Source organism: Podarcis erhardii (assembly GCF_964252035.2).
Source record: "Podarcis erhardii genome assembly, chromosome: 2".
NCBI lineage: Eukaryota > Metazoa > Chordata > Lepidosauria > Squamata > Lacertidae > Podarcis > Podarcis erhardii.
Genome location: NC_138498.1, coordinates 103,043,013 through 103,063,231, shown reverse-complemented (window position 1 = coordinate 103,063,231; position 20,219 = coordinate 103,043,013). Strand labels below are relative to the sequence as shown.

Below are 20,219 nucleotides of genomic sequence, written 5' to 3'. Positions count from 1 at the left end.
AGAATAAGGAGGCACCTATTTTTGTATTCTTGCCATATCCATGGATCGAATCCCTTTTGTGAGGCCAGATGGAAAGGGCTCCTATAAGAAGGAAATCGAAGTAAGCAGGAGCAGTTAACTGAGAAAACAAAGTCGCTGTGTTATTCCAAAGGGGAATAATTCTCAGCGCGGAATTACTTCTGCACTTCTAGTGAAGCAAGTTCTGCAAGAGCACACTGCCAAATGGGACAGAACGCCAAATGGGGTCTGTTGATGACGGTAGCCTGAAAGGCCCATTTGCGTTAATGAAAATGACTTGAATCACTCTGCTGATGGCTCTCAAACTTTGCCTATTGCCTCCTAGATATCTGAAGTATTATCAGCTGTTCCCTACTTGTACCAGAGCATACAATTCCAGCAGAATAATTAGCATGACGCTGGCATTCAACGGTGCAACCCTGTAGATGCTTACTCAGAAGTAAATCCCACTGGATTCATTGCTGCTTGCTCCCACAAAGGTGAGGTTAGAACCGATGCCTAAATGCATTTGTAGAACATGGTTGGTTGCCATCCTCCTGTCTCGAGAGATAATGGAAGAGTGCGCTTTGGGGGCATCAAACCATTGGAGAGTTACAGTGCCTGCTGTGGCTGTAGAGACTGCTATAGACATGTTTTGTTTTAGCTGGAGGAGATGAAGGTGTCTGGTTATAGAATCATAGAATCATAGAATCATAGAGTTGGAAGAGACCACAAGGGCCATCAAGTCCAACCCCCTGCCAAGCAGGAAACACCATCAGAGCACTCCTGACATATGGTTGTCAAGCCTCTGCTTAAAGACCTCCAAAGAAGGAGACTCCACCACACTCCTTGGCAGCAAATTCCACTGTCGAACAGCTCACTGTCAGGAAGTTCCTCCTAATGTTTAGGTGGAATCTTCTTTCTTGTAGTTTGGAACCATTGCTCCGTGTCCGCTTCTCTAGAGCAGCAGAAAACAACCTTTCTCCCTCCTCTATGTGACATCCTTTTATATATTTGAACATGGCTATCATATCACCCCTTAACCTCCTCTTTTCCAGGCTAAACATGCCCAGTTCCCTTAGCTGTTCCTCATAAGGCATCGTTTCCAGGCCTTTGACCATTTTGGTTGCCCTCCTCTGGACCCGTTCCAGTTTGTCAGTGTCCTTCTTGAATTGTGGTGCCCAGAACTGGACACAGTACTCCAGGTGAGGTCTGACCAGAGCAGAATACAGTGGCACTATTACTTCCCCTGATCTAGATGCTATACTCCTATTGATGCAGCCCAGAATTGCATTGGCTTTTTTAGCTGCCGCGTCACACTGTTGGCTCATGTCAAGTTTGTGGTCAACCAAGACTCCTAGATCCTTTTCACATGTACTGCTCTCAAGCCAGGTGTCACCCATCTTGTATTTGTGCCTCTCATTTTTTTTGCTCAAGTGCAATACTTTACATTTCTCCCTGTTAAAATTCATCTTGTTTGTTTTGGCCCAGTTCTCTAATCTGTCAAGGTCGTTTTGAAGTGTGATCCTGTCCTCTGGGGTGTTAGCCACCCCTCCCAGTTTGGTGTCATCTGCAAATTTGATCAGGATGCCCTTGAGTCCATCTTCCAAGTCGTTGATAAAGATGTTGAATAAGACCGGGCCCAAGACAGAACCCTGTGGCACCCCACTAGTCACTCTTCTCCAGGATGAAGAGGAACCATTGATGAGCACCCTTTGGGTTCGGTCAGTCAGCCAGTTACAAATCCACTGAGTGGTTCCATCATTCTGTTTCTTCTCTTTGCACTCCTCCCATTTTTCCTCAGGTCACTGCTATGGATACACAACCTGTCTGTCTCCAGGTCATCTGCAAGGGATTACCATTAATGTTGCCAGCCTTCATGTCATGTTTGCAGGCATCTTTGGGCCTGGTGCCTGAAGCCAGCTTCACATAGAGCACTTCTTGGGGATCCTGCCGTCTTCCATTTTGTTTACATGTTCAAGCCAGTGCAGATGTCACTGAGACAGGCTGTGAACATGCTGAAGGAGCGTCTCCACCCCCATCGTTTTGCCCGGACACTGAGGTCCAGCGCCGAGGGCCTTCTGGCAGTTCCCTCACTGCGAGAAGCCAAGTTACAGGGAACCAGGCAGAGGGTCTTCTCGGTAGTGGCGCCCGCCTTGTGGAACGCCCTCCCATCAGATGTCAAGGAAATAAACAACTACCTGACTTTTAGAAGACAGCTGAAGGCAACCCTGTTTAGCTTTTAATATTTGATGAATTATTGTATTTTAATATTTTGTTGGAAGCCGTCCAGAGTGGCTGGGGAAACCCAGCCAGATGGGCGGGATATAAATGATAAATCATCATCATCATCATCATCATCATCATCATGTGGTTTAGAGTATAGTATTCTTCAGATTCCAACTGTCAGGGTTCAAGGAGTGTTATCCCTCCCATGGTGGGATGCCAAGAAGCAGATAAACAAGAAGAGTTCTTACCAAGTAGTTTGTTCAATATTCACAGAGAGAGACGATGGTATGTGATCTCTCTTAGTTAATGGCATTGTTCCGAGTAAAGTCCCACCAACTCAGTCCCTCCTATTCTACGTCACCCCTGCACCGGCTGATCTGTGCTTTCTGCCTCTGAGCTTTCTACTCTACTACTCTCAAGGCTCTCAAGGCACAGTCAGGAATGCTTTCTAGAGACATTGAGTGTGTCAGCTGCCTCTCCCCTGGTGCTTCTTCTTCCTGCTGCTCTCCCAATATCTCCCAGCTTCTCCCCTCTGCAGCCTCTGAACTATGACCTTCTGCAAACCACTGTTCTAAATCTATTCTGTCTTCCTCTTCTCGGGAAGGTGCAGGAAGGGGTGGTGGTAGTTCCCACCATCCCTCCTCAGTCCAGCTCCTGACACCAACCAAACCAAAACACTCATATTTAAAGCTCATTTATTCCCACTGAAGTTAACAGGCCTGAGAAGAACTCCTGTGAAAACCTGGGAAGCCGTGGCCAGTCAGTGGTGTCAATACTGGGCTAAGGGTGGACAGATTCATTCAAAGCCTCACTTGTTTATGAAGGTCATCTTGGACCACACACTTTCCTTTAGGCCAACCTACTGCATCAAGAATCTAGCTATCTGCAGGGACACCGATACTCCAAAGATCCCCCAGCCTTGCCCCTACTGATGAGCACAGTGCAGCAGCTCTTGCTTCCATCCTTTCCAGTGAACCACCACTGCATTGGGAGGATAAACATGGATGGAGATTAGACGTATGGCACCTTGAGTTTCTTAGTGGAAGAATGGCATTCCAATAATTCTGGGTTTTTAAAACATTTATTTGAATGCACAGCCCATCTCATCTAGAAAGCTCAAGTCAAGTAAAGACAATAAATAATTTTAAAGAGCTAAATACCAAAAGAGCTAAATAGAAAACAGTGCCAAGGCCCCTCAGTCCTTGACTTGTTTAACTCTTACCTGCCCACCCCCAAGCCAATTCAAAGAGAACAAGGTCTTACAAAACATCTGAAAAGGCTCAAATTTGCTTGGAACTGGCCACAGGAGTAGTATAAAGCAGGGGGAGCAATGGATCTTGAGAGACACTTCCGAAAGATCAAAAAATATTTCACCGGCATATCATTTTTAAGTGGAAATGCTGCTTGTCAAAATGAAAGCCTTAGTTTAGACGGAATGCTCTCAGGAGGAAGCTATTAATCACTACTGATGTGTATTCGATCACAAATATTTTTGTTGTAGAAGTCAATTTTACTTCCAAGGTAAAGCTGGAAACTGTGGCACTAGGCATTAAAAAGAGGGGGGGGGCAGACATTTATTGAAGTCATGTAAATATATTTGGATTTTATGAGTGGTATTTTAGTGGCATATTTTTACTCACACTCTCAGAAAGCAAGCATATATGGCAATGTTCCAGGGTCCAAGATTTAATAATAATTAATTAATTAAATATTAATAATAAACATTTTCTAGCCTTTTAAATCTGTCAGGGGCATTGTTTGATTTACTCTTGTTTCATTTTATATTCTTATGTTGTGAACTTCCCTGCAATTTTTGGATGAAGGGCGGTATACAGATTAAAATAAAATAAAATATTGTGCAGCAATGTGTGGAGCCCTCCTGGCAATCTCTAATGTTTCTGGTAAGTAATTTTAAAGGGTTGGTGATAGGGAATGTACCATCAGAGCGATTTCACAATGTGATTTCAAATGTAAATTTCTGTGTCTTCTGCAAGCCTGTTCGAACCAGCTAGATCCCAACAGCCCCCACAACCATTATTAATATTTGAGTAGAAGACACAGTTTTGACAACGCAGCCTGCAAAGAAGAGAAAAAGACTGAACTGGCTGAAATTCCCTCAGCCACCAAGAACGATGTAGGATACCTTCCTCTACATCTGTTGACCGCTCTGTGGCATATGGAGATGTGTTCATTGGAAAGATGGAAAATATGGGAAATGTAGCCTCCTACTCTTGTCCACTCATTCACTTTAGGGTGACTCCTGTGGCCATTTTATAGCCCTGGCATCAGTGTGCTCTTGTACTTTTCAGCAGGAAGCAAGAGTTCTTTGTGGATAATGTACATTTTACAAATCTATTATTTTCAGCAGTAGCTACAGAAAAAAGTCTTGGAGTGGGTGCACAGAAGGGACAAAGCCTGCCATGTAATATTTCTTAAAGAGAAATAAGAGAGTATTTCATGTTGACAATCTTAAAATTATTGGCTTTGAGGGCATGTAATTGTTTTTAGATGTTTTGAATGTTTTGAATATCGTTTTCATTCTTTTTTTAAAAAAACCCAATATCCTATTGTTTTGCTAGTTGTTTGTTATGCTGGGCTCCTACGGGGGCAAGGGTAGGATAAAAATTCAATAACATAATCCACTACATTGAAATGAATGGATTTTGATAATTTAAGCCACTTTTGATTTCAGTGGCTCTCCTCTGAGTATGAACCTAATTGAGTATCACCTCAGATGTACAACTACAAAAACAGAGCCCCATGCTGGTTACCTGACAGGGCAGATTTGCAGCATACATTTAAAGCATATCCAATGGACACAACTTCCCCCAGCGAACCCTGGGAACTGTAGTTTCCTCCTCAAACAGCTACGGAGGCTCCCAGGATCTTAATAAACTACAGTTCCCATGATCCTTTGAGGAAAACCATGTGCTTTAAATCTAAGTTAAATAAGCTTTAATACGATGGTATGGATTGCCACGAAATGCAATGTGCCGTTCTTTGGTTTGTTGATACATGAAGTTTCCTGGGCAATTAGACATCTTACATCATCTGTGCTTGAATCATCTTGGGATGAGCTTCCTGGAAGCCAGACCTCAATGCTTCTATCTCTCTCTCTTAAATGTAACTGCATCAGTCTCTGGAGCTAGCAAGGCAAATGGACTTCTTGAGTGCATATCATGGATTCCTGGCAATTCTTAATGCTGGTCCAGTGCTTAATTGCCCTGGCCTAAGTGGCTACATCAAGCCACTGGATTTCCTTATGCTTTCCGTCTGCTGTGTTAAATAACCTCCTGTTATCAGATAAATCTTTTATTTCATGACAAACTGAGCCTGCAGCAGCGTCTAACTTCTCTTCTTCGCTGCTAACAAAAACATAAATAGGAGAGATTAATTCTTTCTCCAGTTTTTAAAAGCGCCTGAGTTTATCATTCCTAGTGATTTCAAAATCAGAAAGTTTGCCAGTTAAGGCACAGCATTACAACAAAAGACCATCAGAGCATAAATATATACAGCACTGCATTGCAATTCCAATACACATCAGGGGGAAAAAAAGCTATAATGCACATGGGCTTTTTATACATCATGTATCATGCAATGGTATTTTTTATGCATCGTGTATAAATGCTGAAATAACGAAATAGGAATGACTGTAGGAATTGAAATGCAATGCAATTAATTCAAAACATTCAACTTGTAATTGTATCCAGCCTCAAATCTACTTTGATGCTAAAGCTGAATATAACATAACTCAATGAATTTAATTTCCCCCTGTCCTGTTCTTCCAACTATGATAGCACCCAACATCTCAGTACACAAAGCCAGCACAAGTTGACTGGAGAAGCTTTTGCATGTCCAAACCATGGATGCCAAAACTCCTGAAGTGAGAAGCAAAGGAAATTGATGTTATTTCTCGAGAAAGTCAAAAAAATGGTGGGCGGTGATTAAAATGGCTTCATAGTTTGAAGCACTGGTACAGAAATATAAAATAGTAAGATGGTTAGAAGAAGGACACAGAATGACATTGCCTAGACCAGAGGCAGCTCACCTGTGAGACAAGGTGAGGCAACTGGCAGGATTGACAGAAGCAGCGGATCAGGATGTAGATCTTTCTCTCCCACCTTGCTCCTAATGTAGATCTTCACTCTCCCCTTCTGTATTTTAATATTTTGTTGGAAGCCGCCCAGAGTGGCTGGGGAAACCCAGCCAGATGGGTGGGGTATAAATAATAATAATAATAATAATAATAATAATAATAATAATAATAATTCCCTGGCAGGGCTGGGGGTGGTGGACGCCATTTTGTAGTTTACCTCAGGTGCCAAAATCTTGTGGGCTGGCCCCAGCCTAGCTCATAAGCTCAAACTGTTCCTATTATAAAGGTGGTGAAATTGCTTTATATGGAGTGGAGGCGGTGCTAGATTTGCTCACAGGCTACATTTTTGGGCAGGACCAGTGGTCAGGGATGATGGGAATTGTAGTCTCAAAACATCTGGAGGGCCGAGTTTGCCTGTGCCTGTTTTAGGGCCTCAGATCATGTGGGGACTCACAGACAGCAAGAATAAAGAAGGAAGGAAGGAAGGAATTTTCAGGATAGATGCAGCTCAATGTCAAACACCGTTTGGTAGTTGAAACTCATTGTGTGGGGGTTAATGTTGAAAGCAGTGGTGCTTTCTGTATAATTTATTTCATGATTAAAAGTGAAATATGAGACACATCTAAGTGCCCCATTTGCCAAATACCGTCATTGTCTAATGTCTCTGACAATTGGATCCTAAATCATATGAAAAATTAAACGCCATCAGTTAGGAATGGCAGAATGCTTCCGTTAATGAAGCTAATTAACTATCAGCCAATAAAGATAGATTTTTTGTTGTCACCTCATGGTTATTTGGTGGCATCTGACGTTCAGCCATTATTAAGATCGTTGTCACATCTCAGTGAATAGTTTAAATGAAAAGGAAATATTAAAATGGGTTCATGTAAGGCAATCTGAGAAGTGGTGAAAACGCCAATACTGTACGATATTGATGCAGATGCTGGCAGACTGAATCCCACTGTCAACATAGGAAGGATAGGAAATATATTTATTTTAGCTGGCTATGCCTACTGACTGCTACATATGCATTATCAAATTATTTTGGAGGCAATGTTGTTGTTTAGTCATTTAATTGTGTCCGACTCTTCGTGACCCCATGGACCAGAGCATGCCAGGCACTCCTGTCTTCCGCTGCCTCCCGCAGTTTGGTCAGACTCATGTTTGTAGCTTCGAGAACACTGTCCAACCAGTAGCACCTTAGAGAACAACTAAGTTTGTTCTTGGTATAAGCTTTCGTGTGTATGCACGCTTCTTAGGCACAGAATAATCAATAACATGACTGTGCAACTGTTTACTAGGCTGGCTACCACCATAAAGTTATGTTGCTGATGAAAGAATTGCACTGGCTGCCAAAGAACTACAGTGGTACCTCGGGTTACATACGCTTCAGGTTACAGACTCTGCTAACCCAGAAATAGTACCTCGGGTCAGGAACTTCGCTTCAGGATGAGAACAGAAATCGTGCTCTGGTGGCACGGTGGTAGTGGGAGGCCCCATTAGCTGAGGTGATGCTTCAGGTTAAGATCAGTTTCAGGTTAAGAACGGACCTCCGGAACAAATTAAGTACTTAACCCGAGGTACCACTGTACCTCATGGCACTGGTGTCCAAAGATCTATGCAGGGCTTTTTTTCCAGCTGGAACTTACTGGAACTCAGTTCCCGCACCTCTCAGGTAGGCGCCATTGCCATTATAAGAGAACAAGGGGGACGTTCATGGTGAGTTCCAGCAACTCTTTTTCTAGAAAGTTTTCCTTGTTGAAATCACTTTTAACAAGTGATTTTATGGGATTTATGGGAAGTCATTCATAAATTAAACTGATGAACAGCTTTCCTATTTTATGTACAGTGGTACCTCGGGTTAAGTACTTAATTCGTCCCGGAGGTCCGTTCTTAACCTGAAACTGTTCTTAACCCGAAGCACCATTTGAGCTAATGGGGCCTCCCGCTGCCGCCGTGCCGCTGGAGCACAATTTCTATTCTCATCCTGAAGCAAAGTTCTTAACCTGAAGCACGATTTCTGGGTTAGCGGAGTCTGTAACCTGAAGCGTATGTAACCTGAAGTGTATGTAACCTGAGGTACCACTGTACAGTCTTACCTTGGAAGTCGAACAGCCTAGTTCTTGAACGTTTTGGCTCCTCAATGATCAAAACCCAGATGTTTTGGACTACAATTGCCATCATCCCTGACTACTGGTCATGCTGGCTGTGGCTGATAGGAATTGTGGTCCAAAACCACAGGAGGGCACCAATGCTGGGAGTTGGTGTTGGGAAGTAGAGCTTGATTCTGCTTTTTGGTGTTCAGTCACTCAAGTCTGACATTTCAGGACTACCGTATTAGCTTAACTGCAAGGAAAGGCAGCTAAGTAGGAAGAATAAAGAGATACAGAAATAAAGCAATTTCCAGCAGGGAATGAAAAGGGAGAGTGAGGAAAAAGTATCTACAGAGGGTGGCTACGTCTTTCTATTTCTTTGAGGGGGGTCCTACTTCAGGCTAGCAATTAAAAAGATGAAACTTTGTCTAAAATTTTAATAAAGATCCAAAGATTCCCTTTCTGGTGATGGAAACAGATTATCTGTTAAATGTGCAGTGTTTTACAAATGGAATATATTCATGTCTACTCTGAAGTAAGCACCATTGAATGTTCGGAATCAAAATATATATTTGGGACAGTTGGAAGTCTGGTAATGCTTTATAATTGGAATGTAGGAGATTTCTTCCATCTACCCCCTTTTGGAGAGAGACCATTACACACTCTGTTTATTTTCTTTTAAATCAAATGCACTGGCCTATGGAACTCTGATGATCACTCTAAACATGTTTTGTACCTTGCCAAATTTTGTATTTTCTCACTGAGCATTAAGAGCAAAGTGATGATGGCACAATAATTGTATCAGATCCAACAGAGGCTGTTGAAGGAGGAAATAAATCACCATTCTGGAAACCCTAATATGTTTGTACATGCCAAAAAAAAAAGTGATTTCATCATGAATTCTAATTAAAAATAATTTTTAAAAAACCCCTCTAGTGTGACTTTTCCAAACCCCATAGACAGAGAGTTTGAGTAAGTTTGAGTTTGAGTTGGGGGTGGGGTGGGGTGGGGGGCTGAATCTAAGTAAACTCCAAATATAGAATATAGTGCTTCTCTTTAACTTTGAATCACTCTAGCTGGAGGGTATAGCTGACAGGGTGTGTGAGGCTATGTTAATGCCTGGATGAAAATTGTAATTTAATTTGTCCAGGTGAAAAATGGATGAAGTGACCAGCCGAGCCATCCTGTTCCTGAACAGGTACACTGTTTAGAGAGGGGGGCATTGCCTCCTCACCTATTTCAGCTTACATGTAGTTATTTCTCAGGCACATCTATAATTTCAATATTGTACTTTGATAAACAATGCGCTTTTGCACATTGCAACTGAATATTGGTAAAAAGAGAGAGAGAGAGAGAGAGAGGAGGATGCAATCCTATACCTGGGAGTAAGCTCCTTAGAACTCAGTGGCTTACGTCTGAGTAGACATGTACAGAATCACACTATAAACCTTGTTGAGAACCTTGCCCCTGTAATAATAAAATTTAAGGTCTTATATATATAATAACATCATATATATATATATATATATATATTTGCTTTCGTAAACCTGCATATATATATATATATATATATACACACACACACACATATATATAGATAGATCAGTACAGTAAGATCGACCTGCAACCATTTTGAATCCCAAACTGACCAAATGTTTTCTCTGCAAGGAGGGAGGGGGTCAGGGAACCTTCCCATTATCTCAGGAATTGGGGAATCACCATCTCAAAGGGTGATAGAGTACCAGGAAAGGCAACCAGATAAGGCATTATCAGATAACCTGGAAGACAGGAAAAACAACACCTTTTCGGTGATGTAGGTATGATGTTTGTGGGGGGGTGGTCTTGTGTTATACCCTTTCTGTGATGTATGTATGATGTATGGAGGAGTGGTCTTGAGCTCCAGGGCAGGGAATTTAAAATGTGTATATAAGGCCTTGCACACCATTGTTCGAGGTCCTCCTCTTTTCCTGCGTGTGAGGGGAGCACCCTATTGCAACAGATCAATAAAGATTAGGTTTACTAGCTGCTTTGCTTCTCAATATTCTCTGGTTGGCCTCTGTTATTTTCTCCTACCAATAGGGAACCCACGTAAGGACTCTATATGGGCTCTTGGATACCCCATAAGGGGAAAAGGGCAGATTTTGTTTACAACACCCCTCCTTCTTGAAATCCAAAATGGTGCCCTTTTTCGAGCACTTCATGTTCAAATATAATATGATTCTCCAACAACAACGGGATACAAATGGTTGGAAATCCCAGTTCCCCAACCTCTGCCGGCTATCAAAGATCTTGTTGTGAAAGCCCTGATCTCTGCACACCAGAGATAAGGTTCATGCAATTACTAACATGGTCATTTATCCTGCAGTGAAACAAGTAACCATGTCAGCCGTCTCTCGTTATCTATAGGCACCGCCCTCCCTTTCTACACGCTTCAGCTCCCCCACACATGAGCAAGCAAAAAATTCATTCAAAGCCAGTCAGACAGAACAGCTAATGAGGCCTAGCTAGCCCACCATGACCAGGAAAGCTGGTACCAAAAGCTGCATTTGTGCAGTGCAATTAGAATTCATTTCCATGCATCTCCTTTTATCTCACAATAATCGCCTTGCTTGCTAGACGCTCAGTGCCACTGCAGCAAATTCCCCTGTGAGAAGCATAGACTATATTTATTCTGGAACATTGCAGTGGGAAGCTTTAATCTGTGTAATCGCCTCAGAGAAGATTTCATCCAGTGAGGGGAAAGCAATTACCATTTCATTTGCAACTGGTTGCCCAGGATTCTCCATCTATCAGTGACAGAGTGTCCTGTCACCCAGTGGGTGCCGGTGTCTGTGTGGACTTCATTGGACCACAGCAGTACATTTCTGACCCCCATCTTGGCTGACGCCGTGGGCTTTTCAGTTTGCGTTGTCAGGTGTTTTTCTCCCCCGAGGAGATACTTGCTGTAGCGTTTATCAGACTTTACATAATGCATGAAGAAAGGAACCGGATATAATCCTAGATTAGAAGGATTGCAACACAGAGAATGAAATGCAAACTCATAAACTCGACTCCTAATAGAACTTGCTGTCGTCATTCACATATCCCAGATATTCAGATATTTTGCTGGACATGCAGCTGGAGGCATTACTCAGTTTGCCGCTCTAGCTGATTTTCCAAAATGAATGTTAACTTGGACACAACAGAAATGGACTGTTGTCCCAAATAGGCCACTTGAAATAGTCTCTCTCAATTGGGAAAGCACGAGACTCTTAATCTCAGGGTTGTGGGTTCGAGTCCCACATTGAGCAAAGGATGCAGGGGGTTGGACTAGATGACCCTCATGCATGATCCCTACAATTTTACGACTTTTATGGTTCACTTTGCTTTATTGGTTTATTTGTAAGTTTCATATCCCACCCAGTCTCCAGGGGGTGCACAAACATGCAAGAAAATCAGTCAAGAAAATCATTTCAACCCAAATCAATTAATCTGCTCCACTTATAACAATGGCTCAATGGCTCAGTCTCCGACTCTACCAAAGGCCTGGAGGAAGAGACAGGAATTTCAGCAAGGTGCCAAAAGCTGAACAATGAAGAGCATTTCACAACCATGAGACCAGTGTCAGGAAGGACCTACCCCTAGCTAAACATTTGTATTAGCTGGTATTTGCATACTTATAAGCAGTGCTTTTTTCTGGGGGGACACATACCCCTAAACATTTTGTGAATCTATGCTTGGCCTCACTGAGGGGCAGTACAGTATTACCTTGGGTTACAAACACTTCGGGTTACAGACTCCGCTAACCCGGAAGTAGTACCGCAGGAAGAGCTAATTGACATTTTATGGTTTTCAGCGCTTTAATTCCTGAAGTGCTGGTGCTTGAACTTCAAACCAGTATTCACGCCTTTTGCTCTTGAGGTGTTGCCCCTCCAGTTCCACATGTGTGGGATTCTGCATTCATTCAATCAGCCTTTATTGGCATAATTTAGATAATAAAATCATAAAAGGAGGGGGGAGGGAACCCATCCATAAAACATTGGTAACCCAGACATATTAAACACATAAAATGCATAAAGGACTCAGTAGCCACCATTAAGTAAAATTAAGCAATGTTAGATTTGACTTTCTGCATGTGAGCTGAGGCATGCTTTTTGAAGGATTCCTTCGTGCTCCCTCAAGATTGAGCTCCACGGAAAAACGGTTCTGGGATGAAAGCCAGGCAAATCTAGTGGATTTCACATGGTGACAATGTGTGGGTGGACATCCGTAGAATAATAAGAATCATAGAGTTGGAAGAGACCCTGAGAATCATCTAGTCCAATGAAGGAATATGCAGCTGTCCCACACAGGGATTGAAACTGCAACCTTGGCATCATCAGCACCACGCTTTAACCAATTGAGCTGGGAATGAAGAGACAGCAAAATTTGATATCAACGTTTATATTAATATTAAAGAATCCAAAAGAAATTGAACTCGTTTCACTTAATTTATACTTCATTTCCCTGTTCAGATAACTGTCCCATCATTCCCACAAGCAGCTCAGAGCAGCACACGTGCCATCGTGTTTAATCCTCACAACAATCCTGTGAGGTGTATTCGTCTACCTTCACCATCCCTGCCTACTGAGATCAAGCAGTTGCCTGCACTGTACTCTTCTCAGTGCCTGTGAAAAACATTCTTATTTAGAAAGCCTACCCAGATGCTTAGGAAGTTTAGGTAATTTCACTCTGTTTTAGTATTTCATACTTTCCAATATTTCAGTGAGAGTCAGTGTGGTGTAGTGGTTAAGAGCGGTGGACTCGTAATCTGGTGAACCAGGTTTGCATCTCCATTCCTCCACATGCAGCTGCTGGGTGACCTTGGGCTAGTCACATTTCTCTGAAGTCTCTCAGCCCCACTCACCTCACAGAGTGTTTGTTGTGGGGGAGGAAGGGAAAGGAGAATGTTAGCCGCTTTGAGACTCCTTCAGGTAGTGATAAAGCGGGATATTAAATCCAAACCCTTCTTCTTCTTCTTCATACCCAGAGGCAATCCATGCAGATGGGCAGGGAATTGTTGTTGCTGTTGTTAAATAGGACATCCCATTTTTCATTAGAGAAATAAAACGTCCCAAATAATAATAATAATAATGATAATGATGATGATGATGATGATGATGATGCCCTGCCCATTTGCATGGATTGCCTCTGGGTGGCTTCCAACATATATAAAAACATAATAAAACATTAAACATTTAAAAACTCTTCTATTCAGGGTGGCCTTCAGATGTCTTCTAAAGGTTGTATAGTTGCTTGTCTCCTTGGCTCAGGGGTCGCATAACTGCATACCCTCCAACTTTTTGCTGATGAAAATAGGGATGTCCTATTTTCCGGGATCAAATCAGAAACTGGGATGGCTTCTGTAAACCCAGGACTGTCCCTGGATGGTCTGGTATTTTAACTTTTGTATGTTTTAAAGTAGTGTTGTAAATTTGCATTGATGGTTTTTTTTATCATTTTGTAAAGTGCTTGGGAGGTTTCTACAATCAAAGGAGATATATATTTTATGAAATAAAATCAATCAATCAAAGTGATGCCTTGGGTGACCACCAATTTATCTTACTTAAGCACACCTTCCCTTAACCTGCACTGACCTTGCAAGCCATGAGCTATTTAAAAGGTGTTTCAAACAGATTAGCCATGCAATCCTATGTATTGCAATTCAGAAGTAATCCCCATTGTTTCCAATGTCAGGCCATCATATACAGGATTTCAGTTTAAAATGCAACCCAATGTGAAGCACAGAAGTGCATGGTGGGTAAAATGAAACTAACCAAAACCTTCTTGCAATGACTAATTTAGGTCAGGACAGGGGAATTCCCTATTTATCTGAAGCAGTCAGCCAGTTAATCCTACACTGCAGTAAATGGAAAGGGTACATGGTAAACTTAGTAAGAACTGCCCAGGCAGCATTGTGTGTGTATTTCTGTCTTTGTGCAGGCTTAAAAACTGTCTACTACCAACCTCCTACTGGTTGACCTGCATGTACAAATGATGGGTGAATCTTTCCATTTTGGTTTCTCTCCGTTTCTCATTTCTCCAGCCTTACATCCAGTTCTCCACAAATGCAAATTTTAAAAGACAACTCAAGAAAATTCATTAGCGTTTTAGAGCAAACCTCTCCTAATATGCACATTTTTGTGCACTGTTTTTTGCCTAATATACATATTTTTGCAAAATGGTGTAATGCATTTTTAGGCACAGTTTACCCCGGTGTAAACATTTTTGTACACATTACTTGGTTGGAGTATGGCACTGCAAAATATGGAGAAGTACAACTTTTAAAGGATGGTTGTGTTTCAAAAAGTGTGAATTAGGTAGATTAGAGTTTCCTTCAAATGCAAACTGCGCTGAATTCCTCCCCTTTCCCACCTTCCTGAGGAAAGCAGCATCGTCAAGTCACAATTTGCCTTCTTTTCCACTCCAACCGCAATCTGCAAAGCCATGCCTGTGCCCCAGCCCCCTGCTGAAGCCCAAATGCATGACTTATTTGCCATTTCACTCGAGAACATAAGAAAACAGAAGTACCCCGCTGGATCAGAGCAAAAGCTCCCAGCTGTGCTCAGCCAGAGGGTTCTGGGAATCCCACAGCAGGGCTGTTTGCCTCCCAGCAGCTGCTGTTCAGGAGCAGGCTGCTTCTGAGTACAGTCTTCACACGTGACAAAATGTTGCAGTGTTCAGTGTTCTTGTTCAGAGTTCCATTTCCCCATGATTCTCCATTCCTCCATCCCCTCCTGTTTTACTCCCACTGCTCTCAAATGGATCACCAGCATTCAGTGCCCACTGGGCACGCTCGGTCCTCAAATGACTGAGGATATTTCTCTCCTTCCATATGGTTTCCTTTTTGAGAGATGCTTTGTATTTCTTGGGCATCCCAAGCCTGCTAATACTGCTCCTTTGTGTGTGTGTGGTGCCATTTGGACTCTGTAAGGATTGGTTAAAGCCATGGTTTTCCCAGTAATGATGTACGGAAGTGAGAGCTGGACCATAAAGAAGGCTGATCGCCAAAGAATGGATGCTTTTGAATTATGGTGTTGGAGAGTCCCCTAGACTGCAAGAAGATCAAACCTATCTATTCTTAAGGAAATCAGCCCTGAGTGTTCACTGGAAGGACAGATCCTGAAGCTGAAGCTCCAATACTTTGGCTACCTCATGAGAAGAGAAGACTCCCTGGAAAAGACCCTGATGTTGGGAAAGATCGAGGGCACAAGGAGACGGGGACAACAGAGGACGAGATGGTTGGACAGTGTTCTCGAAGCTACAAACATGAGTCTGACCAAACTGCGGGAGGCAGTGGAAGACAGGAGTGCCTGGCGTGCTCTGGTCCATGGGGTCATGAAGAATCAGACACGACTAAACGACTAAACAACAACAACAAAGGATTGGTACTCAGAGAATGAGTTCACTAGTATTATATAGCAGGGATGTGGGGCCTGTGGCCTTTCAGATTTTGGGGGGAGACCACAACTGATCACTGGTCATGCTGGCTGGGGCTGATATGAGCACAACAACATCTGGATGGCCACAGGTTCCCCATTCCTGTTATATAAGATGGCTATTAGCTAATCCCATTTTAGTCTAATGCCATTAGTCTATTCCCATTTCAAAGTCATCTAAACTAGTGGTCATTATCATATCGTGCAGCAATGAAATCCATTAATGCATCAATCAATTTATGGGGGGGAAAAGCACAGAGTTTCATTTAGTGCCTCTAAACTCCAATGTTATGGGAGGGATGTTAATAAATTCTAATAATCCAAACAAAATAAAAAAAATCCTTCCAGTAGCACTTTAGAGACCAACTAAGTTTGTTATTAGTATGAGCTTTCGTGTGGATGCACCGGTTCCAGTCCCTCTGCACCATGCATAATTATACAAACCCCTATCACATCCCCCACATTGGTCATCATTTTCTGAAACTAAAAGAAGTCCCAAATGTTTAATTTTTTCTTTGAAGGAAAAGTGTTCCAGTTGCTCAATCATTTTTGTTGCCCCTTCCTGCATCTTTTCCAGCATCCCACAACATCCTTTTTTCAAACCAAAATGCACACAGTATTCCAAACACAGCTGTACCGTAGATTTATATAAAGGCATTACAGTGCTGACAGTTTTATTTTCAATCCCTTCCCTAATAATCTCTGGCATGCAATTTGCCCTTTTCTGAGCAGCTACAACCAGAGCTGATGTTTTCATTGAGCTGTCCATTATAACACCAAGTTATCTGTTGCTGATAGTCCCAGCCAGTTGAGAACCTTTCAGTGTATATGCGCAACAGCATCATTTTACACTTATTTCCACTGAAATTCATTTCCCATTTATTGCCATTCACACAGCTTGGATATATTCATTTTTTTATTTGATTTTAAAAAGCAACAGAAGAAGAAGAAGAAGAAGAAGAAGAAGGAGGAGGAGGAGGAGGAGGGAAGGAGGAAGAAGAGGAACTACTACCACTCCTGCTGCTGCTATTACTCATGTTTCACCTAAGGGTTTCACTGTCTAAAGAAATTAAATAATTTTAACTGGAGTATGCCAGAGTGTGACCTTTAAAGATGGCTACCTTACAGCACACCTGTGACAACAGATCATTTATGAATAATGTGAATAACAGCAGTTCCAATATAGATCACGTGGACAGTCGACTGATTCCTTACCTCAATGGTAAGAACTGTCAATTAACTCTTACCCTTTGATGAGACAAGATTTACCTTTTCAGAAGACTTACTGGTTTTTCCTAAGCAAGCCATGTTCTTCTGTTTAGCAATTTCTCTCAATTTAAGATTTCCCAGCATTTTGCCAGAATAGAGGTTAGATTAACTGGCTTGTAATTCATTGGTTCGCCCCTGAATCCCATCAAACAGGTCTTACACTGGGCCAGAGTTTGTCCTTCATTTGAACAAAACTTCAATTTTCTTGAAGAAAGTCTCCTTCCCTTTTATAGATTCCTTGAACCAGCCCATTAACCATGATGCCATACTCTGGATTTGTTCATATTTTTCCTTCTTTACAGTGTACATTTCTAGATGAGCTTTTATTTTTCTGGTTTTACCACCCTGTTGACCTTTTCTTTAAACTGCCTCTTGATAACTTATCAGCACTTTTGTTTTCTCTCTCTTTTGCATGAGGGCACATTCTTGTGTTGGACTTTCTTGTCAACTTCCCACTTACATCTGAAAGCACAATGACCACTACTTGTGAACAATTCAATAATGCTTGATGATGGATACCATTTGGATTAAGTCCAGCTTCTCCTCCTCTTTCATAAGAAGAAACTGCTGCATCAGGGCAATGGCCCACATTGTACGGTCTCCTGTTCTTACACAGTGGCCAAGCAGATACATGTGGGGACTCCAAACACAGATCTGAGAGCCACAGGAGCCTCCCCACTTGACCAAAGACCAGCTGTCTGTTTTATCTAGACATCTTGTCTTTGTTTTATGGTCTGCACTAAAGATGAGCAGATTCCCTCCAACTTTGCTTTGCCATTCTTTTGCCATTCCATAAGTGTATTCTGCTGCACTTGTCTTCCAACAGGGACTCAATATTTTGCAGGTTGAATGGATCATGTGCAGGGGCCCACAAACTCGAATAAAATATTTTTAAAAAGAGAAAAAAAAAAATCCCGACAATTCTCAGGGGGAATACAGTGCACTGGCCTGTTATTATGACATGTAAAAGCAACTACAAGATGGCAACTAGGTGGACAAGTTGCTAGGCACAGTGAGGAGAGAAATGGTTTTCACTGTAATGCATTAAAGCTTTCACAGATTCTTTTCAAATTAACTATACCATATAACAAGTTCCTTTTGTAACCTGGTGGAACAAGGTTTGCTGTTGAAAAAACAAGTTGCTATCTGATTTACAGCTCCTATTGATTTTTTTTTTTAAAAAAAACCAGAATTTTCACACATTGCATTTCTGCACAGATACCACGTACAAAGAGCCTTAGGAACTGCAAAATGTTATTAGCTCTTTGGCTTGAAAAGAAATATGACTCGCTGAAGGGAATGCAAAAGATTGTCAGCAGCATAGCTCAGCCTAGTATGCCACATCTTTAGGGTATGTTCACCCTAAGTTTTGAAGTGCATATATATTTTGTGCAATAGCACTACTGTATTCTGATCCACAAAGAATGCCATATAAGCTGAAATCCAAGACATACTTGAAGTATCCTAGGCATATCTACCTGGCGCTGTGGTCTAAACCACTGATCCTAGGGCTTGCTGATCAGAAGGTTGGCAGTTCGAATCCCCGCGACGGGCTGAGCTCCTGTTGTTCGATCCCAGCTCCTGCCCACCTAGCAGTTCGAAAGCACGTCAAAGTACAAGTAGATAAATAGGTACCGCTCTGGCGGGAAGGTAAACGGCGTTTCCGTGCACTGCTCTGGTTTGCCAGAAGCGGCTTAGTCATGCTGGCCACATGACCCAGAAGCTGTACACTGGCTCCCTCAGCTAATAAAACGAGATGAGTGCCGCAACCCCTTTACTTTTACCTTTAAGGACCAGTGAACACAGTGCAGGACATACCAGTACTTCTGAGTAAGAATGCCTAGGATTGTACTATTGCAATACCAAAGCACTCCTCTTCTCCAGTGACTCCTCTAGGGACCCTTAAAAGAACTGCCAGCCCCCAAAGTACTTCAGTGGTAGAGCCCATGCCCTGCATGCAAGTTTCCAGGTTCACTTCCTGGCTTTCCCAGGTAAGGCTGGGAAACACATCCTGCCTGAGACCCTGGAAAACTGTCTGCTGCCAGTCAGGCTAGATGATACAGAGCTAGGGTGGGCCACGGGGCTGATTCAGTATACTATAGCTCCTCACATTCTTAATCTTTCAAAATTATGTGAAGGCCATGCATCTCAAACAAAGCTATGAAGAAGAAATGGGTTTGGTGGGAGAAAATAAAAGGTTTTGTCCCATGTAGTTGTAATGGGCAACTATACATTTCATGGAATAGCATATGTTTAGTTGAGTGTGAGGTAATCCAAGACCAGTTCTTTTGGATTCCTGTGGTTTTTAAGTTTGTTTGTTGCTTAGACCTAACTGTGGGTAGGTGCCTTGCTGCCATATATGTTAATTTCCACTTTGGAAAGCAAAGGAGGGAAATGGAATAGAGGGATAGCTCCACATCTAAAAACCAACGTTTGAAAATGTGCAATAGGGAAATGGACCCTTAATCAGCCTGAATCCTTGGTTCTCCTGTACAATAGGTTATTACCAAGAGTACTGCAGCACTGGCGTGTGTCAAATTAAGGCTGGTGTGGTTTTCTTACCCTCTTAGCAGTTTGAAAGCAGTTGCTAGGCAATGCCAGAAACCTTGTTCCCTTTTCCACATGCAGCCACAAAGTGGCTCACACAGGGGTCGCAGCTATCCATTGGCAGCAGCAGATTAACAATGCTGCAGGAAGGCACCAAAACTGGAATGTATGGAGAAATCCACCCAGGAGGAATGGAGAAGAAGAAGAAGAAGAGTAGTAGTAGTAGTAGTAGTAGTTTGGATTTGATATCCCGCTTTATCACTACCCAGAGGAGTCTCAAAGCGGCTCACATTCTCCTTTCCCTTCCTTCCCCACAACAAACACTCTGTGAGGTGAGTGGGGCTGAGAGACTTCAGAGAAGTGTGACTGGCCCAAGGTCACCCAGCAGCTGCATGTGGAGGAGCGGGGAAGCGAACCTGGTTCACCAGATTATGAGACTACCGCTCTTAACCACTACACCACACTGGCCTGACAGGTAGAGGAAAATGAAATAGGTTCACTGCAAAACTTTATCTATGAAGGCCTCCTTCA

At 42.4% G+C, this 20,219-nt stretch overlaps 1 protein-coding gene across 12 annotated transcripts in view; it reads right to left on the bottom strand.

The window, feature by feature from the left end:
* Positions 1-20,219, bottom strand: part of CADPS (calcium dependent secretion activator) — a 336,635-nt gene that overhangs the window by 278,613 nt on the left and 37,803 nt on the right. The window lies entirely within an intron of this gene.